The sequence below is a fragment of the Ciconia boyciana genome, chromosome 11 (assembly GCF_034638445.1).
Source record: "Ciconia boyciana chromosome 11, ASM3463844v1, whole genome shotgun sequence".
NCBI lineage: Eukaryota > Metazoa > Chordata > Aves > Ciconiiformes > Ciconiidae > Ciconia > Ciconia boyciana.
Genome location: NC_132944.1, coordinates 60,044 through 81,676, shown reverse-complemented (window position 1 = coordinate 81,676; position 21,633 = coordinate 60,044). Strand labels below are relative to the sequence as shown.

The 21,633-nt window shown below is 66.7% G+C and overlaps 3 long non-coding RNA genes across 3 annotated transcripts; all 3 read right to left on the bottom strand.

The window, feature by feature from the left end:
* Positions 1-12,069: 12,069 nt before the first annotated feature.
* On the bottom strand, positions 12,070-12,564 carry LOC140658264 (uncharacterized). Its single transcript, XR_012044669.1, has 3 exons — positions 12,519-12,564; positions 12,264-12,341; positions 12,070-12,171 (listed from the first exon to the last, which is right to left on the bottom strand). It is a non-coding gene; the product is annotated as an uncharacterized lncRNA (long non-coding RNA).
* Positions 12,565-16,795: 4,231 nt separating this feature from the next.
* LOC140658102 (uncharacterized) lies at positions 16,796-18,623 on the bottom strand. The gene is made up of 3 exons (XR_012044606.1): positions 18,370-18,623; positions 17,755-17,925; positions 16,796-17,228 (listed from the first exon to the last, which is right to left on the bottom strand). It is a non-coding gene; the product is annotated as an uncharacterized lncRNA (long non-coding RNA).
* Positions 18,624-18,814: 191 nt separating this feature from the next.
* LOC140658200 (uncharacterized) lies at positions 18,815-19,725 on the bottom strand. The gene is made up of 3 exons (XR_012044634.1): positions 19,678-19,725; positions 19,423-19,500; positions 18,815-19,330 (listed from the first exon to the last, which is right to left on the bottom strand). It is a non-coding gene; the product is annotated as an uncharacterized lncRNA (long non-coding RNA).
* Between the last annotated feature and the right edge of the window lie 1,908 nt (positions 19,726-21,633).

Here is a 21,633-nt window from a genome sequence, read left to right as displayed (position 1 = left end):
GGCTGGTTCCGCCGCTGCAGGGCTTCCGCGGTTGGGCTCGGCGGGCACGGGGGTCGTTTTGGCTGGGGCTGAGGCTGGAGGGCGCCGGGCTGGTTCCGCCGCTGCAGGGCTTCCGTGGCCGGGCTCGGCGGGCACGGGGGTTGTTTTGGCTGGGGCTGAGGCTGGAGGGCGCCGGGCTGGTTCCGCCGCTGCAGGGCTTCCGCGGTTGGGCTCGGCGGGCACGGGGGTCGTTTTGGCTGGGGCTGAGGCTGGAGGGCGCCGGGCTGGTTCCGCCGCTGCAGGGCTTCCTGGGACGGGATCGGGTGGGCGTGGAGGCTGTTTTGGTTGGGGCTGAGGCTGAAGGGCGCCGGGCTGGTTCCGCCGCTGCAGGGCTTCCGTGGCCGGGCTCGGCGGGCATTTTGGCTGGGGCTGAGGCTGGAGGGCGCCGGGCTGGTTCCGCCACTGGAGAGTTTCCGTGGTTGGGCTCGGCGGGCACGGGGGTCGTTTTGGCTGGGGCTGAGGCTGGAGGGCGCCGGGCTGGTTCCGCCGCTGCAGGGCTTCCGTGGCCGGGCTCGGCGGGCACGGGGGTCGTTTTGGCTGGGGCTGAGGCTGGAGGGCGCCGGGCTGGTTCCGCCGCTGCAGGGCTTCCGTGGCCGGGCTCGGCGGGCACGGGGGCTGTTTTGGCTGGGGCTGAGGCTGGAGGGTGCTGGGCTGGTTCCGCCACTGGAGAGTTTCCGTGGTTCTGCTCGGCTGGCACGGGGGTCGTTTTGGCTGGGGCTGAGGCTGGAGGGCGCCGGGCTGGTTCCGCCGCTGCAGGGCTTCCATGGTAGGGCTCGGCGGGCACGGGGGTCGTTTTGGCTGGGGCTGAGGCTGGAGGGCGCCGGGCTGGTTCCGCCGCTGCAGGGCTTCCGTGGCCGGGCTCGGCGGGCACGGGGGTCGTTTTGGCTGGGGCTGAGGCTGGAGGGCGCCGGGCTGGTTCCGCCGCTGCAGGGCTTCCGTGGCCGGGCTCGGCGGGCACGGGGGCTGTTTTGGCTGGGGCTGAGGCTGGAGGGCGCCGGGCTGGTTCCGCCACTGGAGAGTTTCCGTGGTTCTGCTCGGCTGGCACGGGGGTCGTTTTGGCTGGGGCTGAGGCTGGAGGGCGCCGGGCTGGTTCCGCCGCTGCAGGGCTTCTGTGGCCGGGCTCGGCGGGCACGGGGGTCGTTTCGGCTGGGGCTGAGGCTGGAGGGCGCCGGGCTGGTTCCGCCGCTGCAGGGCTTCCGCGGTTGGGCTCGGCGGGCACGGGGGTCGTTTTGGCTGGGGCTGAGGCTGGAGGGCGCCGGGCTGGTTCCGCCGCTGCAGGGCTTCCTGGGACGGGATCGGGTGGGCGTGGAGGCTGTTTTGGTTGGGGCTGAGGCTGAAGGGCGCCGGGCTGGTTCCGCCGCTGCAGGGCTTCCGTGGCCGGGCTCGGCGGGCACGGGGGTCGTTTTGGCTGGGGCTGAGGCTGGAGGGCGCCGGGCTGGTTCCGCCGCTGCAGGGCTTCCGTGGCCGGGCTCGGCGGGCACGGGGGTCGTTTTGGCTGGGGCTGAGGCTGGAGGGCGCCGGGCTGGTTCCGCCGCTGCAGGGCTTCCGCGGTTGGGCTCGGCGGGCACGGGGGTCGTTTTGGCTGGGGCTGAGGCTGGAGGGCGCCGGGCTGGTTCCGCCGCTGCAGGGCTTCCTGGGACGGGATCGGGTGGGCGTGGAGGCTGTTTTGGGTCGGGCTGAGGCTGAAGGGCGCCGGGCTGGTTCCGCCCCTGCAGCGCTTCCGAGGCCGGGCTCGGCGGGCATGAGGGCCGTTTTGGTTTGGGCTGAGGCTGGAGGGCACCGGGCTGGTTCCGCCGCTGCAGGGCTTCCGTGCTTGGGCTCGGCGGGCACGAGGGCCATTTTGGTTTGGGCTGAGGCTGGAGGGCACCGGGCTGGTTCCGCCGCTGCAGGGCTTCCGTAGCCGGGCTCGGCGGGCACGGGGGCCGTTTTGGTTGGGGCTGAGGCTGGAGGGCGCCGGGCTGGTTCCGCCGCTGCAGGGCTTCCGTGGCCGGGCTCGGCGGGCACGGGGGCTGTTTTGGCTGGGGCTGAGGCTGGAGGGTGCTGGGCTGGTTCCGCCACTGGAGAGTTTCCGTGGTTCTGCTCGGCTGGCACGGGGGTCGTTTTGGCTGGGGCTGAGGCTGGAGGGCGCCGGGCTGGTTCCGCCGCTGCAGGGCTTCCATGGCCGGGCTCGGCGGGCACGGGGTCGTTTTGGCTGGGGCTGAGGCTGGAGGGCGCCGGGCTGGTTCCGCCGCTGCAGGGCTTCCGTGGCCGGGCTCGGCGGGCACGGGGGTCGTTTTGGCTGGGGCTGAGCCTGGAGGGCGCCGGGCTGGTTCCGCCGCTGCAGGGCTTCCGTGGCCGGGCTCGGCGGGCACGGGGCTGTTTTGGCTGGGGCTGAGGCTGGAGGGCGCCGGGCTGGTTCCGCCACTGGAGAGTTTCCGTGGTTCTGCTCGGCTGGCACGGGGGTCGTTTTGGCTGGGGCTGAGGCTGGAGGGCGCCGGGCTGGTTCCGCCGCTGCAGGGCTTCTGTGGCCGGGCTCGGCGGGCACGGGGTCGTTTTGGCTGGGGCTGAGGCTGGAGGGCGCCGGGCTGGTTCCGCCGCTGCAGGGCTTCCGCGGTTGGGCTCGGCGGGCACGGGGGTCGTTTTGGCTGGGGCTGAGGCTGGAGGGCGCCGGGCTGGTTCCGCCGCTGCAGGGCTTCCGTGGCCGGGCTCGGCGGGCACGGGGGTCGTTTTGGCTGGGGCTGAGGCTGGAGGGCGCCGGGCTGGTTCCGCCGCTGCAGGGCTTCCGTGGCCGGGCTCGGCGGGCACGGGGGTCGTTTTGGCTGGGGCTGAGGCTGGAGGGCGCCGGGCTGGTTCCGCCGCTGCAGGGCTTCCGTGGCCGGGCTCGGCGGGCACGGGGTCGTTTTGGCTGGGGCTGAGGCTGGAGGGCGCCGGGCTGGTTCCGCCGCTGCAGGGCTTCCGTGGCCGGGCTCGGCGGGCACGGGGGTCGTTTTGGCTGGGGCTGAGGCTGGAGGGCGCCGGGCTGGTTCCGCCGCTGCAGGGCTTCCGTGGCCGGGCTCGGCGGGCACGAGGGCCGTTTTGGTTTGGGCTGAGGCTGGAGGGCACCGGGCTGGTTCCGCCGCTGCAGGGCTTCCGTAGCCGGGCTCGGCGGGCACGGGGGCCGTTTTGGTTGGGGCTGAGGCTGGAGGGCACCGGGCTGGTTCCGCCGCTGCAGGGCTTCCGTGGTTGGGCTCGGGGGGCGCGGGGGCCGTGGGGACAGCGGGCGCTCCGGTTTTTCAGGCAGGAGCGGCGGCTGCTGGCGTTGGGTCCGGCTCGCAGGGGTGCCGGGGCGGCTGGTCCGGCTGTCCGGGCGCGAGGGCCACACGCCGCTTTCCGGCTGGGCTCCTGAAGCTGCAGAGGCGCGCTTGTGGAGAGAGGAGGCTGCTGAGGCCCTCGGCTGCAGATGGGACACAGGGCCTCTCCTCCGCAGCACGGCCCAGAGCTGGCACGGCTCCCCAGCACGGGCTGAGCTGCCGGCACACCCTGGCCGAGGTGGGCACCTGCACCTCATGGCACCACCGAGCAGGGGCGTTCCTCTGGGCAGGTTCAGCGGTCAGGAGCAGGCGCTAGTGCGCGTCTCGCTTTCTGGGGCAATCTCAGGCCCCGCTCTTTCTGTTCCTGACCTTGCTGTGCCTATGCCTGTCGCTCCTGGGGGCTGCTCTTGTCCAGGCAGGGGCAGCTGGAGCTAACACTGCCTGCAGTCAGAGCGGGCTCCCGAGAAGGCGGCCCAGGAGTTAAGAGGCCAATTAAAGCACCTGACAGCAGCAGAAACCTCAGCAGAGATCTTTGGCCAACCACGAACTCGGCACTCCACAGCAGCCTGACTAGAAATGCTTCGTGGCTCCGAGCAAGCCACCGAAGGGAGCAGTGTGGGGGCAAAAATCCACGACTCACTGTTTGCTCTTCCGCCGCTGGATCACGACACAGCACAACAGTATCGCAAGTGGCAGCGAAACCACGGTTGCTGCTGTGCCTATCATACAGCGCCTTCGCACGTCTTGGGGACAGAAAAGACTTGTGACGCTCTGGGGGTTGTAACCACTCGTGGTTGTCTTGCCGACCACATCTGGAGGAGCAATTCGGGACGTTAGTCCGTCCTGTGCACCACAGCTAAGCTTGCAGCACACGTTTGCTATGGCCAGGAAGTTCTCTGTTTCCCCCCCGTGCTGGTGCCTGGAGGCACGCTCCCACCCTTTGGGACAGGTTGTCCCACCAAACAAAACTCAGAAGGGCCAGAAGGAGAGCACGGGGGCGGAGCGCAGCTGCTTGACCAGTCGCTCCTTCGAGGCACACGGACAAAACCCATCCCTGCAGCAGGCAGTGCCGCCCCCAACTCTCCCTCCCCCGGCCAGCTCCCACACCCCGAGGGGACGGAGTCAGGCCTTCTCGAGAGACACCTGAGCCTTGCTCTCCCTTCTGCCTTTTCTCCAGCATGGGCACCGCTTGCAGGTGCTCCCAGGGTTCGGGACGTGTCTGCCACCTAGGGACCCCAGCAAGACTGCTCAGTACCTGAGTCTGTTCGAATAAATTCATATACGTGGCCGTGGCTCTCTTCTCCGGGCTTTGACCGCACTGGCAAAAAGCAGAGACGACAGGTAAAGCCTCAGCACGGCTCAGGCACAGAGGATGCAGGAGGACGGGGAGGTTCCCTCTAAGCCCCTGCCCAATCTGGGAGTCAGGGCATCGCTCTGGAGCTCAGCTCACGGGAGGGATCCCGCTCTGTGCTGCTCTTGTGCCTTGGGCCTCTAGGGACTCACGGCAAGCTCTGGGATGCCGCTACAGCGGGAGGTACGTTCGTGCGAGAGTCACATTTCCCATCATCTGCGCAACGTGGTCCAGGTGCCTCGACCCCAAAACACTTTCAGCTTTGGCTGCTGACGTGCCGTGCAAGAGCGGGCGCTGGGGCAAGAGCCTGCTGACACGCAGCGATCCTGACGGGTGACACCGGCTGACCACGGGACAGCAATTACCGGCTTCCAGCATTAGGAGAGGGCAGCCAGCGTTGCCTGGGACCTCGCTCCTGCCTGGAACCGGCCCGGGGCAAGCAGTGCTGCGTGTGAGCTGAACACGAGTTCAGCACACGCCAGGCCCCCAAATGTGCCTACGGACGTCTGCACAAGCCACCTCTGAGCCGTACCGGTAAAACGGGGCCGCAGCTGCCCCTGGCACTCGGCTTGAACCACAACTGGCAGCAGAGGCTCTGCACCATCTCTGTGGCTCGCCAGCACCTGCGGGGCGTGAAACCCGGCATCGCTGCTGCGAGGCTCTGATCGATCCCTTCCCGCTGCGCAGGCTACAGCGTGTCCAGACGTGTATGTACGACCTCCGGGTACCGAGTCTCACGGCTAAGGCCGAGTGAAATATACCCATCGTGTCCTCTCTCCAGTTGCTCCAGCATTTGTCTTGGGACTTCAAATGGCTCCGGGGACTTTTTCCTTCTTCAGCTTGGTACTTTGCTCTTGGAGGACCTTAACGGAAAGGATTTGGCTCAATTTCACATGAATAAATTAGAGAAAAACCAGCGCACAGCCTGTGAGGTCAGCAGAGACAGACTACTCACCCCTGCGACGCCAGCCGGGCTGTGGCGCGGCATCCAGCCGAGGAGCTGCAAAAGTCCTCCCTACAGGCACATCTGTAACTAAACACCCAGAGGAGCTTCCGTCATCTACTGTGATCTACATCGGCAGAACTGAGGCGCAGAAGCGGTGAGGGGATCGCGCAGGGAGAGGGTGCACACGTAGAAGCGGCCGGCTTCTGGCTGCCCCTCGGGCTGTGAGCTGGCAGCTCTCCAAGGGAGGAAAAAGCCACGACGTACCCATGCCATCTCCCGGAGGCTCAGTCCTGGAACCCAGCCGGGAAGCTGGAGCACCTTCGCCTACGGGCACGGCTGCAAAGAAGCACAGGACGGAACAGCTCCCGTGACACAGTTCAAGATACTTCTTCCGATCGGAATTTGATTTGACTCACTGAGTGCAATTCAAAGACGGGATTACTCCACGGCACTCGTGTCTCCCTTCCACTCCGGAGCGTGGTGCAACGAACCACGCGCGGAGCTGCCGGGACAAAGGACTCCCTGGAGCTCACACCGGCTCTAAACTCAACCCCAACAAGGCCGCTGGCTTGGCAGCCGGCACCGGCAGCAGCTCAGGCTCCGAGGGGCCGGCAAAGACAGCTTTGCAAGGCAAAGCGCCCGGGGCACATCACTGAGCCCGACCCGTTCCCTCTCTGCTCTCCTCCATGTCTGCGCATCGGCCACGGAAGGAGCAACTTGCATTTCACATGGAAGGAAGATTAAAGGTAAATGCTCCTTCCTCCCACTGACTTACCCGTGGGATTGCTTTCAGGCTCGAGGACAGGAAGAGGCCAAGACGTCGGGAAGCCGTCGACCTTGAGAGGATCTTAAGGAAAATGGCACGTGAATAAGCTCTTGCCTCATTGTCAATGGCTGTTCTTCCAAGAAAAGGGACACGGAGAACTCACCTGCAGGATGCCCCAAGGGCTCCAAACCAACATCCAGCCAAGAAGCTGGAGAACCGTTGCCACCACCCTCATCTAGAAGCAAGCACAGGTGAGAAACGTTTCCGTTGCACGCTGGGATCCACTTCTGCCTTGGTGAACTGCAGGCACTGGAAGGGGGTCAGCGAACAACGTGGGAGCCAGACGTAGGTGGAGATTGCCAAAGCTGCAGAGGGGCCCGGTGACCTCTTGGCTGGCTCCTTGCAGCTCTCCACACACTCTTTCCAGGCCACGTGCAACACCCCTCGCGGAGCGGATGGACCAACGTACGGCCCCTCGGGGCTTTCTTACCGGGAGAGCTCTCCCTGGCACACAGAGGAAGCCCTCGCTGAAGCGCCGGAGGGAAACACCATCATCCACGCCCCTCAGGGAGCAGCGTTAAAACCCTCTCCCCCTCAACACTTTTACACCTTGTTGGCAATAGTGGCTGCCATCTAAGCCAAGGCCTGAGAACTAACAACAGGCCCAGCCTCCCTTCAGTCCCAAAAGCCACGTGCTTCCTGTTGTACCCCCCAGCCTGCCTTATCGGTACTAATGAGCGGCCTTGGGGTTGGTCCCACGCAGACATTTGTGCGACAGCTCTCTTTAATAAAGCTCCCTCTTTATTTGGCGAGAAATGGCTGATCCCCGAAGCTGTCGGTGGGGGTTCTGTCAGCACATCCCCAACCCCTACCCTGGCGGGGCCGCCTTCAGCCCTCGCTGGCGCTCCGGACCAGCGGGCTTGTGGGGCGCGGGGGTCGTTTTGGCTGGAGCTGAGGCTGGAGGTCGCCGGGCTGGTTCCGCCGCTGCAGGGCGTCCGCGGTTGGGCTCGGGGGGCGCGGGGGCCGTTTTGCTTGGGGCTGAGGCTGGAGGGCGCCAGGCTGGTTCCGCCGCTGCAGGGCTTCCGTAGCCGGGCTCGGCGGGCACGAGGCCCGTTTTGGTTTGGGCTGAGGCTGGAGGGCACCGGGCTGGTTCCGCCGCTGCAGGGCTTCCGTGGTTGGGCTCAGCGCGCACGGGGGCTGTTTTGGCTGGGGCTGAGGCTGGAGGGTGCTGGGCTGGTTCCGCCACTGGAGAGTTTCCGTGGTTCTGCTCGGCTGGCACGGGGGTCGTTTTGGCTGGGGCTGAGGCTGGAGGGCGCCGGGCTGGTTCCGCCGCTGCAGGGCTTCCATGGTAGGGCTCGGCGGGCACGGGGGTCGTTTTGGCTGGGGCTGAGGCTGGAGGGCGCCGGGCTGGTTCCGCCGCTGCAGGGCTTCCGTGGCCGGGCTCGGCGGGCACGGGGGTCGTTTTGGCTGGGGCTGAGGCTGGAGGGCGCCGGGCTGGTTCCGCCGCTGCAGGGCTTCCGTGGCCGGGCTCGGCGGGCACGGGGGCTGTTTTGGCTGGGGCTGAGGCTGGAGGGCGCCGGGCTGGTTCCGCCACTGGAGAGTTTCCGTGGTTCTGCTCGGCGGGCACGGGGTCGTTTTGGCTGGGGCTGAGGCTGGAGGGCGCCGGGCTGGTTCCGCCGCGGCGGGGCTCCGGTGGCCGGGCTCGGGGGGCACGGGGTCCGTTTCGGCTGGGGCTGAGGCTGGAGGGCGCCGGGCTGGTTCCGCCGCTGCAGGGCTTCCGCGGTTGGGCTCGGCGGGCACGGGGGTCGTTTTGGCTGGGGCTGAGGCTGGAGGGCGCCGGGCTGGTTCCGCCGCTGCAGGGCTTCCTGGGACGGGATCGGGTGGGCGTGGAGGCTGTTTTGGTTGGGGCTGAGGCTGAAGGGCGCCGGGCTGGTTCCGCCGCTGCAGGGCTTCCGTGGCCGGGCTCGGCGGGCACGGGGGTCGTTTTGGCTGGGGCTGAGGCTGGAGGGCGCCGGGCTGGTTCCGCCGCTGCAGGGCTTCCGTGGCCGGGCTCGGCGGGCACGGGGGTCGTGTTGGCTGGGGCTGAGGCTGGAGGGCGCCGGGCTGGTTCCGCCGCTGCAGGGCTTCCGCGGTTGGGCTCGGCGGGCACGGGGGTCGTTTTGGCTGGGGCTGAGGCTGGAGGGCGCCGGGCTGGTTCCGCCGCTGCAGGGCTTCCTGGGACGGGATCGGGTGGGCGTGGAGGCTGTTTTGGTTGGGGCTGAGGCTGAAGGGCGCCGGGCTGGTTCCGCCGCTGCAGGGCTTCCGTGGCCGGGCTCGGCGGGCATTTTGGCTGGGGCTGAGGCTGGAGGGCGCCGGGCTGGTTCCGCCACTGGAGAGTTTCCGTGGTTGGGCTCGGCGGGCACGGGGGTCGTTTTGGCTGGGGCTGAGGCTGGAGGGCGCCGGGCTGGTTCCGCCGCTGCAGGGCTTCCGTGGCCGGGCTCGGCGGGCACGGGGGTCGTTTTGGCTGGGGCTGAGGCTGGAGGGCGCCGGGCTGGTTCCGCCGCTGCAGGGCTTCCGTGGCCGGGCTCGGCGGGCACGGGGGCTGTTTTGGCTGGGGCTGAGGCTGGAGGGTGCTGGGCTGGTTCCGCCACTGGAGAGTTTCCGTGGTTCTGCTCGGCTGGCACGGGGGTCGTTTTGGCTGGGGCTGAGGCTGGAGGGCGCCGGGCTGGTTCCGCCGCTGCAGGGCTTCCATGGTAGGGCTCGGCGGGCACGGGGGTCGTTTTGGCTGGGGCTGAGGCTGGAGGGCGCCGGGCTGGTTCCGCCGCTGCAGGGCTTCCGTGGCCGGGCTCGGCGGGCACGGGGGTCGTTTTGGCTGGGGCTGAGCCTGGAGGGCGCCGGGCTGGTTCCGCCGCTGCAGGGCTTCCGTGGCCGGGCTCGGCGGGCACGGGGGCTGTTTTGGCTGGGGCTGAGGCTGGAGGGCGCCGGGCTGGTTCCGCCACTGGAGAGTTTCCGTGGTTCTGCTCGGCTGGCACGGGGGTCGTTTTGGCTGGGGCTGAGGCTGGAGGGCGCCGGGCTGGTTCCGCCGCTGCAGGGCTTCTGTGGCCGGGCTCGGCGGGCACGGGGGTCGTTTTGGCTGGGGCTGAGGCTGGAGGGCGCCGGGCTGGTTCCGCCGCTGCAGGGCTTCCGCGGTTGGGCTCGGCGGGCACCGGGGTCGTTTTGGCTGGGGCTGAGGCTGGAGGGCGCCGGGCTGGTTCCGCCGCTGCAGGGCTTCCGTGGCCGGGCTCGGCGGGCACGGGGGTCGTTTTGGCTGGGGCTGAGGCTGGAGGGCGCCGGGCTGGTTCCGCCGCTGCAGGGCTTCCGTGGCCGGGCTCGGCGGGCACGGGGGTCGTTTTGGCTGGGGCTGAGCCTGGAGGGCGCCGGGCTGGTTCCGCCGCTGCAGGGCTTCCGTGGCCGGGCTCCGCGGGCACGGGGGTCGTTTTGGCTGGGGCTGAGGCTGGAGGGCGCCGGGCTGGTTCCGCCGCTGCAGGGCTTCCGTGGTTGGGCTCGGGGGGCGCGGGGGCCGTGGGGACAGCGGGCGCGCCGGTTTTTCAGGCAGGAGCGGCGGCTGCTGGCGTTGGGTCCGCCTCGCAGGGGTGCCGGGGCGGCTGGTCCGGCTGTCCGGGCGCGAGGGCCACACGCCGCTTTCCGGCTGGGCTCCTGAAGCTGCAGAGGCGCGCTTGTGGAGAGAGGAGGCTGCTGAGGCCCTCGGCTGCAGATGGGACACAGGGCCTCTCCTCCGCAGCACGGCCCAGAGCTGGCACGGCTCCCCAGCACGGGCTGAGCTGCCGGCACACCCTGGCCGAGGTGGGCACCTGCACCTCATGGCACCACCGAGCAGGGGCGTTCCTCTGGGCAGGTTCAGCGGTCAGGAGCAGGCGCTAGTGCGCGTCTCGCTTTCTGGGGCAATCTCAGGCCCCGCTCTTTCTGTTCCTGACCTTGCTGTGCCTATGCCTGTCGCTCCTGGGGGCTGCTCTTGTCCAGGCAGGGGCAGCTGGAGCTAACACTGCCTGCAGTCAGAGGGCTCCCGAGAAGGCGGCCCAGGAGTTAAGAGGCCAATTAAAGCACCTGACAGCAGCAGAAACCTCAGCAGAGATCTTTGGCCAACCACGAACTCGGCACTCCACAGCAGCCTGACTAGAAATGCTTCGTGGCTCCGAGCAAGCCACCGAAGGGAGCAGTGTGGGGGCAAAAATCCACGACTCACTGTTTGCTCTTCCGCCGCTGGATCACGACACAGCACAACAGTATCGCAAGTGGCAGGGAAACCACGGTTGCTGCTGTGCCTATCATACAGCGCCTTCGCACGTCTTGGGGACAGAAAAGACTTGTGACGCTCTGGGGGTTGTAACCACTCGTGGTTGTCTTGCCGACCACATCTGGAGGAGCAATTCGGGACGTTAGTCCGTCCTGTGCACCACAGCTAAGCTTGCAGCACACGTTTGCTATGGCCAGGAAGTTCTCTGTTTCCCCCCCGTGCTGGTGCCTGGAGGCACGCTCCCACCCTTTGGGACAGGTTGTCCCACCGAACAAAACTCAGAAGGGCCAGAAGGAGAGCACGGGGGGGGAGCGCAGCTGCTTGACCAGTCGCTCCTTCGAGGCACACGGACAAAACCCATCCCTGCAGCAGGCAGTGCCGCCCCCAACTCTCCCTCCCCCCGGGCCAGCTCCCACACCCCGAGGGGACGGAGTCAGGCCTTCTCGAGAGACACCTGAGCCTTGCTCTCCCCTTCTGCCTTTTCTCCAGCATGGGCACCGCTTGCAGGTGCTCCCAGGGTTCGGGACGTGTCTGCCACCTAGGGACCCCAGCAAGACTGCTCAGTACCTGAGTCTGTTCGAATAAATTCATATACGTGGCCGTGGCTCTCTTCTCCGGGCTTTGACCGCACTGGCAAAAAGCAGAGACGACAGGTAAAGCCTCAGCACGGCTCAGGCACAGAGAATGCAGGAGGACGGGGAGGTTCCCTCTAAGCCCCTGCCCAATCTGGGAGTCAGGGCATCGCTCTGGAGCTCAGCTCACGGGAGGGATCCCGCTCTGTGCTGCTCTTGTGCCTTGGGCCTCTAGGGACTCACGGCAAGCTCTGGGATGCCGCTACAGCGGGAGGTACGTTCGTGCGAGAGTCACATTTCCCATCATCTGCGCAACGTGGTCCAGGTGCCTCGACCCCAAAACACTTTCAGCTTTGGCTGCTGACGTGCCGTGCAAGAGCGGGCGCTGGGGCAAGAGCCTGCTGACACGCAGCGATCCTGACGGGTGACACCGGCTGACCACGGGACAGCAATTACCGGCTTCCAGCATTAGGAGAGGGCAGCCAGCGTTGCCTGGGACCTCGCTCCTGCCTGGAACCGGCCCGGGGCAAGCAGTGCTGCGTGTGAGCTGAACACGAGTTCAGCACACGCCAGGCCCCCAAATGTGCCTACGGACGTCTGCACAAGCCACCTCTGAGCCGTACCGGTAAAACGGGGCCGCAGCTGCCCCTGGCACTCGGCTTGAACCACAACTGGCAGCAGAGGCTCTGCACCATCTCTGTGGCTCGCCAGCACCTGCGGGGCGTGAAACCCGGCATCGCTGCTGCGAGGCTCTGATCGATCCCTTCCCGCTGCGCAGGCTACAGCGTGTCCAGACGTGTATGTACGACCTCCGGGTACCGAGTCTCACGGCTAAGGCCGAGTGAAATATACCCATCGTGTCCTCTCTCCAGTTGCTCCAGCATTTGTCTTGGGACTTCAAATGGCTCCGGGGACTTTTTTCCTTCTTCAGCTTGGTACTTTGCTCTTGGAGGACCTTAACGGAAAGGATTTGGCTCAATTTCACATGAATAAATTAGAGAAAAACCAGCGCACAGCCTGTGAGGTCAGCAGAGACAGACTACTCACCCCTGCGACGCCAGCCGGGCTGTGGCGCGGCATCCAGCCGAGGAGCTGCAAAAGTCCTCCCTACAGGCACATCTGTAACTAAACACCCAGAGGAGCTTCCGTCATCTACTGTGATCTACATCGGCAGAACTGAGGCGCAGAAGCGGTGAGGGGATCGCGCAGGGAGAGGGTGCACACGTAGAAGCGGCCGGCTTCTGGCTGCCCCTCGGGCTGTGAGCTGGCAGCTCTCCAAGGGAGGAAAAAGCCACGACGTACCCATGCCATCTCCCGGAGGCTCAGTCCTGGAACCCAGCCGGGAAGCTGGAGCACCTTCGCCTACGGGCACGGCTGCAAAGAAGCACAGGACGGAACAGCTCCCGTGACACAGTTCAAGATACTTCTTCCGATCGGAATTTGATTTGACTCACTGAGTGCAATTCAAAGACGGGATTACTCCACGGCACTCGTGTCTCCCTTCCACTCCGGAGCGTGGTGCAACGAACCACGCGCGGAGCTGCCGGGACAAAGGACTCCCTGGAGCTCACACCGGCTCTAAACTCAACCCCAACAAGGCCGCTGGCTTGGCAGCCGGCACCGGCAGCAGCTCAGGCTCCGAGCGGCCGGCAAAGACAGCTTTGCAAGGCAAAGCGCCCCGGGGCACATCACTGAGCCCGACCCGTTCCCTCTCTGCTCTCCTCCATGTCTGCGCATCGGCCACGGAAGGAGCAACTTGCATTTCACATGGAAGGAAGATTAAAAGGTAAATGCTCCTTCCTCCCACTGACTTACCCGTGGGATTGCTTTCAGGCTCGAGGACAGGAAGAGGCCAAGACGTCGGGAAGCCGTCGACCTTGAGAGGATCTTAAGGAAAATGGCACGTGAATAAGCTCTTGCCTCATTGTCAATGGCTGTTCTTCCAAGAAAAGGGACACGGAGAAATCACCTGCAGGATGCCCCAAGGGCTCCAAACCAACATCCAGCCAAGAAGCTGGAGAACTGTTGGCACCACCCTCATCTAGAAGCAAGCACAGGTGAGAAACGTTTCCATTGCACGCTGGGATCCACTTCTGCCTTGGTGAACTGCAGGCACTGGAAGGGGGTCAGCGAACAACGTGGGAGCCAGACGTAGGTGGAGATTGCCAAAGCTGCAGAGGGGCCCGGTGACCTCTTGGCTGGCTCCTTGCAGCTCTCCACACACTCTTTCCAGGCCACGTGCAACGCTCCTCGCGGGGCGGACGGACCAGCGTACGGCCCCTCGGGGCTTTCTTACCGGGAGAGCTCTCCCTGGCACACAGAGGAAGCCCTCGCTGAAGCGCCGGCGGGAAACACCATCATCCACGCCCCTCGGGGAGCAGCGTTAAAACCCTCTCCCCCTCAACACTTTTACACCTTGTTGGCGATAGTGGCTGCCATCTAAGCCAAGGCCTGAGAACAAACAACAGGCCCAGCCTCCCTTCAGTCCCAAAAGCCACGTGCTTCCTGTTGTACCCCCCAGCCTGCCTTATCGGTACTAATGAGCGGCCTTGGGGTTGGTCCCACGCAGACATTTGTGCGACAGCTCTCTTTAATAAAGCTCCCTCTTTATTTGGCGAGAAATGGCTGATCCCCGAAGCTGTCGGTGGGGGTTCTGTCAGCACATCCCCAACCCCTACCATGGTGGGGCCGCCTTCAGCCCTCGCTGGCGCTCCGGACCAGCGGGCTTGTGGGGCACGGGGGTCGTTTTGGCTGGAGCTGAGGCTGGAGGTCGCCGGGCTGGTTCCGCCGCTGCAGGGCGTCCGCGGTTGGGCTCGGCGGGCACGGGGGTCGTTTTGGCTGGGGCTGAGGCTGGAGGGCGCCGGGCTGGTTCCGCCGCTGCAGGGCTTCCGTGGTTGGGCTGAGCGGGCACGGGGGCCGTTTTGTCTGGGGCTGAGGCTGGAGGGAGCCGGGCTGGTTCCGCCGCAGCAGGGCTTCCGTGGCCGGGCTCGGCGGGCACGGGGGTTGTTTTGGCTGGGGCTGAGGCTGGAGGGCGCCGGGCTGGTTCCGCCGCTGCAGGGCTTCCGCGGTTGGGCTCGGCGGGCACGGGCGTCGTTTGGGCGGGGGCTGAGGCTGGAGGGCGCCGGGCTGGTTCCGCCGCTGCAGGGCTTCCTGGGACGGGATCGGGTGGGCGTGGAGGCTGTTTTGGTTGGGGCTGAGGCTGAAGGGCGCCGGGCTGGTTCCGCCGCTGCAGGGCTTCCGTGGCCGGGCTCGGCGGGCATTTTGGCTGGGGCTGAGGCTGGAGGGCGCCGGGCTGGTTCCGCCACTGGAGAGTTTCCGTGGTTGGGCTCGGCGGGCACGGGGGTCGTTTTGGCTGGGGCTGAGGCTGGAGGGCGCCGGGCTGGTTCCGCCGCTGCAGGGCTTCCGTGGCCGGGCTCGGCGGGCACGGGGGTCGTTTTGGCTGGGGCTGAGGCTGGAGGGCGCCGGGCTGGTTCCGCCGCTGCAGGGCTTCCATGGCCGGGCTCGGCGGGCACGGGGGCTGTTTTGGCTGGGGCTGAGGCTGGAGGGTGCTGGGCTGGTTCCGCCACTGGAGAGTTTCCGTGGTTCTGCTCGGCTGGCACGGGGGTCGTTTTGGCTGGGGCTGAGGCTGGAGGGCGCCGGGCTGGTTCCGCCGCTGCAGGGCTTCCATGGTAGGGCTCGGCGGGCACGGGGGTCGTTTTGGCTGGGGCTGAGGCTGGAGGGCGCCGGGCTGGTTCCGCCGCTGCAGGGCTTCCGTGGCCGGGCTCGGCGGGCACGGGGGCCGTTTTGGCTGGGGCTGAGGCTGGAGGGCGCCGGGCTGGTTCCGTCGCTGCAGGGCTTCCGTGGCCGGGCTCGGCGGGCACGGGGCTGTTTTGGCTGGGGCTGAGGCTGGAGGGCGCCGGGCTGGTTCCGCCACTGGAGAGTTTCCGTGGTTCTGCTCGGCTGGCACGGGGGTCGTTTTGGCTGGGGCTGAGGCTGGAGGGCGCCGGGCTGGTTCCGCCGCTGCAGGGCTTCTGTGGCCGGGCTCGGCGGGCACGGTGCTCGTTTCGGCTGGGGCTGAGGCTGGAGGGCGCCGGGCTGGTTCCGCCGCTGCAGGGCTTCCGCGGTTGGGCTCGGCGGGCACGGGGGTCGTTTTGGCTGGGGCTGAGGCTGGAGGGCGCCGGGCTGGTTCCGCCGCTGCAGGGCTTCCTGGGACGGGATCGGGTGGGCGTGGAGGCTGTTTTGGTTGGGGCTGAGGCTGAAGGGCGCCGGGCTGGTTCCGCCGCTGCAGGGCTTCCGTGGCCGGGCTCGGCGGGCACGGGGGTCGTTTTGGCTGGGGCTGAGCCTGGAGGGCGCCGGGCTGGTTCCGCCGCTGCAGGGCTTCCGTGGCCGGGCTCGGCGGGCACGGGGGTCGTTTTGGCTGGGGCTGAGGCTGGAGGGCGCCGGGCTGGTTCCGCCGCTGCAGGGCTTCCGCGGTTGGGCTCGGCGGGCACGGGGGTCGTTTTGGCTGGGGCTGAGGCTGGAGGGCGCCGGGCTGGTTCCGCCGCTGCAGGGCTTCCTGGGACGGGATCGGGTGGGCGTGGAGGCTGTTTTGGTTGGGGCTGAGGCTGAAGGGCGCCGGGCTGGTTCCGCCGCTGCAGGGCTTCCGTGGCCGGGCTCGGCGGGCATTTTGGCTGGGGCTGAGGCTGGAGGGCGCCGGGCTGGTTCCGCCACTGGAGAGTTTCCGTGGTTGGGCTCGGCGGGCACGGGGGTCGTTTTGGCTGGGGCTGAGGCTGGAGGGCGCCGGGCTGGTTCCGCCGCTGCAGGGCTTCCGTGGCCGGGCTCGGCGGGCACGGGGTCGTTTTGGCTGGGGCTGAGGCTGGAGGGCGCCGGGCTGGTTCCGCCGCTGCAGGGCTTCCGTGGCCGGGCTCGGCGGGCACGGGGCTGTTTTGGCTGGGGCTGAGGCTGGAGGGTGCTGGGCTGGTTCCGCCACTGGAGAGTTTCCGTGGTTCTGCTCGGCTGGCACGGGGGTCGTTTTGGCTGGGGCTGAGGCTGGAGGGCGCCGGGCTGGTTCCGCCGCTGCAGGGCTTCCATGGTAGGGCTCGGCGGGCACGGGGGTCGTTTTGGCTGGGGCTGAGGCTGGAGGGCGCCGGGCTGGTTCCGCCGCTGCAGGGCTTCCGTGGCCGGGCTCGGCGGGCACGGGGGTCGTTTTGGCTGGGGCTGAGCCTGGAGGGCGCCGGGCTGGTTCCGCCGCTGCAGGGCTTCCGTGGCCGGGCTCGGCGGGCACGGGGGCTGTTTTGGCTGGGGCTGAGGCTGGAGGGCGCCGGGCTGGTTCCGCCACTGGAGAGTTTCCGTGGTTCTGCTCGGCTGGCACGGGGTCGTTTTGGCTGGGGCTGAGGCTGGAGGGCGCCGGGCTGGTTCCGCCGCTGCAGGGCTTCTGTGGCCGGGCTCGGCGGGCACGGGGGTCGTTTTGGCTGGGGCTGAGGCTGGAGGGCGCCGGGCTGGTTCCGCCGCTGCAGGGCTTCCGCGGTTGGGCTCGGCGGGCACGGGGGTCGTTTTGGCTGGGGCTGAGGCTGGAGGGCGCCGGGCTGGTTCCGCCGCTGCAGGGCTTCCGTGGCCGGGCTCGGCGGGCGCGGGGGCCGTTTTGCTTGGGGCTGAGGCTGGAGGGCGCCAGGCTGGTTCCGCCGCTGCAGGGCTTCCGTAGCCGGGCTCGGCGGGCACGAGGCCCGTTTTGGTTTGGGCTGAGGCTGGAGGGCACCGGGCTGGTTCCGCCGCTGCAGGGCTTCCGTGGTTGGGCTCAGCGCGCACGGGGGCCGTTCTGGTTGGGGCTAAGGCTGGAGGGCACCGGGCTGGCTCCGCCGCTGCAGGGCTTCCGTGGTTGGGCTCGGGGGGCGCGGTGGCCGTGGGGACAGCGGGCGCTCCGGTTTTTCAGGCAGGAGCGGCGGCTGCTGGCGTTGGGTCCGGCTCGCAGGGGTGCCGGGGCGGCTGGTCCGGCTGTCCGGGCGCGAGGGCCACACGCCGCTTTCCGGCTGGGCTCCTGAAGCTGCAGAGAGGCGCCTGTGGAGAGAGGAGGCTGCTGAGGCCCTCGGCTGCAGATGGGACACAGGGCCTCTCCTCCGCAGCACGGCCCAGAGCTGGCACGGCTCCCCAGCACGGGCTGAGCTGCCGGCACACCCTGGCCGAGGTGGGCACCTGCCCCTCATGGCACCACCGAGCAGGGGCGTTCCTCTGGGCAGGTTCAGCGGTCAGGAGCAGGCGCTAGTGCGCGTCTCGCTTTCTGGGGCAATCTCAGGCCCCGCTCTTTCTGTTCCTGACCTTGCTGTGCCTATGCCTGTCGCTCCTGGGGGCTGCTCTTGTCCAGGCAGGGGCAGCTGGAGCTAACACTGCCTGCAGTCAGAGGGCTCCCGAGAAGGCGGCCCAGGAGTTAAGAGGCCAATTAAAGCACCTGACAGCAGCAGAAACCTCAGCAGAGATCTTTGGCCAACCACGAACTCGGCACTCCACAGCAGCCTGACTAGAAATGCTTCGTGGCTCCGAGCAAGCCACCGAAGGGAGCAGTGTGGGGGCAAAATCCACGACTCACTGTTTGCTCTTCCGCCGCTGGATCACGACACAGCACAACAGTATCGCAAGTGGCAGGGAAACCACGGTTGCTGCTGTGCCTATCATACAGCGCCTTCGCACGTCTTGGGGACAGAAAAGACTTGTGACGCTCTGGGGTTGTAACCACTCGTGGTTGTCTTGCCGACCACATCTGGAGGAGCAATTCGGGACGTTAGTCCGTCCTGTGCACCACAGCTAAGCTTGCAGCACACGTTTGCTATGGCCAGGAAGTTCTCTGTTTCCCCCCCGTGCTGGTGCCTGGAGGCACGCTCCCACCCTTTGGGACAGGTTGTCCCACCGAACAAAACTCAGAAGGGCCAGAAGGAGAGCACGGGGGGGGAGCGCAGCTGCTTGACCAGTCGCTCCTTCGAGGCACACGGACAAAACCCATCCCTGCAGCAGGCAGTGCCGCCCAACTCTCCCTCCCCCCGGGCCAGCTCCCACACCCCGAGGGGACGGAGTCAGGCCTTCTCGAGAGACACCTGAGCCTTGCTCTCCCCTTCTGCCTTTTCTCCAGCATGGGCACCGCTTGCAGGTGCTCCCAGGGTTCGGGACGTGTCTGCCACCTAGGGACCCCAGCAAGACTGCTCAGTACCTGAGTCTGTTCGAATAAATTCATATACGTGGCCGTGGCTCTCTTCTCCGGGCTTTGACCGCACTGGCAAAAAGCAGAGACGACAGGTAAAGCCTCAGCACGGCTCAGGCACAGAGGATGCAGGAGGACGGGGAGGTTCCCTCTAAGCCCCTGCCCAATCTGGGAGTCAGGGCATCGCTCTGGAGCTCAGCTCACGGGAGGGATCCCGCTCTGTGCTGCTCTTGTGCCTTGGGCCTCTAGGGACTCACGGCAAGCTCTGGGATGCCGCTACAGCGGGAGGTACGTTCGTGCGAGAGTCACATTTCCCATCGTCTGCGCAACGTGGTCCAGGTGCCTCGACCCCAAAACACTTTCAGCTTTGGCTGCTGACGTGCCGTGCAAGAGCGGGCGCTGGGGCAAGAGCCTGCTGACACGCAGCGATCCTGACGGGTGACACCGGCTGACCACGGGACAGCAATTACCGGCTTCCAGCATTAGGAGAGGGCAGCCAGCGTTGCCTGGGACCTCGCTCCTGCCTGGAACCGGCCCGGGGCAAGCAGTGCTGCGTGTGAGCTGAACACGAGTTCAGCACACGCCAGGCCCCCAAATGTGCCTACGGACGTCTGCACAAGCCACCTCTGAGCCGTACCGGTAAAACGGGGGCCGCAGCTGCCCCTGGCACTCGGCTTGAACCACAACTGGCAGCAGAGGCTCTGCACCATCTCTGTGGCTCGCCAGCACCTGCGGGGCGTGAAACCCGGCATCGCTGCTGCGAGGCTCTGATCGATCCCTTCCCGCTGCGCAGGCTACAGCGTGTCCAGACGTGTATGTACGACCTCCGGGTACCGAGTCTCACGGCTAAGGCCGAGTGAAATATACCCATCGTGTCCTCTCTCCAGTTGCTCCAGCATTTGTCTTGGGACTTCAAATGGCTCCGGGGACTTTTTTCCTTCTTCAGCTTGGTACTTTGCTCTTGGAGGACCTTAACGGAAAGGATTTGGCTCAATTTCACATGAATAAATTAGAGAAAAACCAGCGCACAGCCTGTGAGGTCAGCAGAGACAGACTACTCACCCCTGCGACGCCAGCCGGGCTGTGGCGCGGCATCCAGCCGAGGAGCTGCAAAAGTCCTCCCTACAGGCACATCTGTAACTAAACACCCAGAGGAGCTTCCGTCATCTACTGTGATCTACATCGGCAGAACTGAGGCGCAGAAGCGGTGAGGGGATCGCGCAGGGAGAGGGTGCACACGTAGAAGCGGCCGGCTTCTGGCTGCCCCTCGGGCTGTGAGCTGGCAGCTCTCCAAGGGAGGAAAAAGCCACGACGTACCCATGCCATCTCCCGGAGGCTCAGTCCTGGAACCCAGCCGGGAAGCTGGAGCACCTTCGCCTACGGGCACGGCTGCAAAGAAGCACAGGACGGAACAGCTCCCGTGACACAGTTCAAGATACTTCTTCCGATCGGAATTTGATTTGACTCACTGAGTGCAATTCAAAGACGGGATTACTCCACGGCACTCGTGTCTCCCTTCCACTCCGGAGCGTGGTGCAACGAACCACGCGCGGAGCTGCCGGGAGACAAAGGACTCCCTGGAGCTCACACCGGCTCTAAACTCAACCCCAACAAGGCCGCTGGCTTGGCAGCCGGCACCGGCAGCAGCTCAGGCTCCGAGGGGCCGGCAAAGACAGCTTTGCAAGGCAAAGCGCCCGGGGCACATCACTGAGCCCGACCCGTTCCCTCTCTGCTCTCCTCCATGTCTGCGCATCGGCCACGGAAGGAGCAACTTGCATTTCACATGGAAGGAAGATTAAAGGTAAATGCTCCTTCCTCCCACTGACTTACCCGTGGGATTGCTTTCAGGCTCGAGGACAGGAAGAGGCCAAGACGTCGGGAAGCCGTCGACCTTGAGAGGATCTTAAGGAAAATGGCACGTGAATAAGCTCTTGCCTCATTGTCAATGGCTGTTCTTCCAAGAAAAGGGACACGGAGAAATCACCTGCAGGATGCCCCAAGGGCTCCAAACCAACATCCAGCCAAGAAGCTGGAGAACTGTTGGCACCACCCTCATCTAGAAGCAAGCACAGGTGAGAAACGTTTCCATTGCACGCTGGGATCCACTTCTGCCTTGGTGAACTGCAGGCACTGGAAGGGGGTCAGGGAACAACGTGGGAGCCAGACGTAGGTGGAGATTGCCAAAGCTGCAGAGGGGCCCGGTGACCTCTTGGCTGGCTCCTTGCAGCTCTCCACACACTCTTTCCAGGCCACGTGCAACACCCCTCGCGGGGCGGACGGACCAGCGTACGGCCCCTCGGGGCTTTCTTACCGGGAGAGCTCTCCCTGGCACACAGAGGAAGCCCTCGCTGAAGCGCCGGCGGGAAACACCATCATCCACGCCCCTCGGGGAGCAGCGTTAAAACCCTCTCCCCCTCAACACTTTTACACCTTGTTGGCAATAGTGGCTGCCATCTAAGCCAAGGCCTGAGAACTAACAACAGGCCCAGCCTCCCTTCAGTCCCAAAAGCCACGTGCTTCCTGTTGTACCCCCCAGCCTGCCTTATCGGTACTAATGAGCGGCCTTGGGGTTGGTCCCACGCAGACACTTGTGCGACAGCTCTCTTTAATAAAGCTCCCTCTTTATTTGGCGAGAAACGGCTGATCCCCGAAGCTGTCGGTGGGGGTTCTGTCAGCACATCCCCAACCCCTACCATGGTGGGGCCGCCTTCAGCCCTCGCTGGCGCTCCGGACCAGCGGGCTTGTGGGGCACGGGGGTCGTTTTGGCTGGAGCTGAGGCTGGAGGTCGCCGGGCTGGTTCCGCCGCTGCAGGGCGTCCGCGGTTGGGCTCGGCGGGCACCGGGGTCGTTTTGGCTGGGGCTGAGGCTGGAGGGCGCCGGGCTGGTTCCGCCGCTGCAGGGCTTCCGTGGCTGGGCTCGGCGGGCACGGGGGTCGTTTTGGCTGGGGCTGAGGCTGGAGGGCGCCGGGCTGGTTCCGCCGCTGCAGGGCTTCCGTGGCCGGGCTCGGCGGGCACGGGGGTTGTTTTGGCTGGGGCTGAGGCTGGAGGGCGCCGGGCTGGTTCCGCCGCTGCAGGGCTTCCGCGGTTGGGCTCGGCGGGCACGGGGGTCGTTTTGGCTGGGGCTGAGGCTGGAGGGCGCCGGGCTGGTTCCGCCGCTGCAGGGCTTCCTGGGACGGGATCGGGTGGGCGTGGAGGCTGTTTTGGTTGGGGCTGAGGCTGAAGGGCGCCGGGCTGGTTCCGCCGCTGCAGGGCTTCCGTGGCCGGGCTCGGCGGGC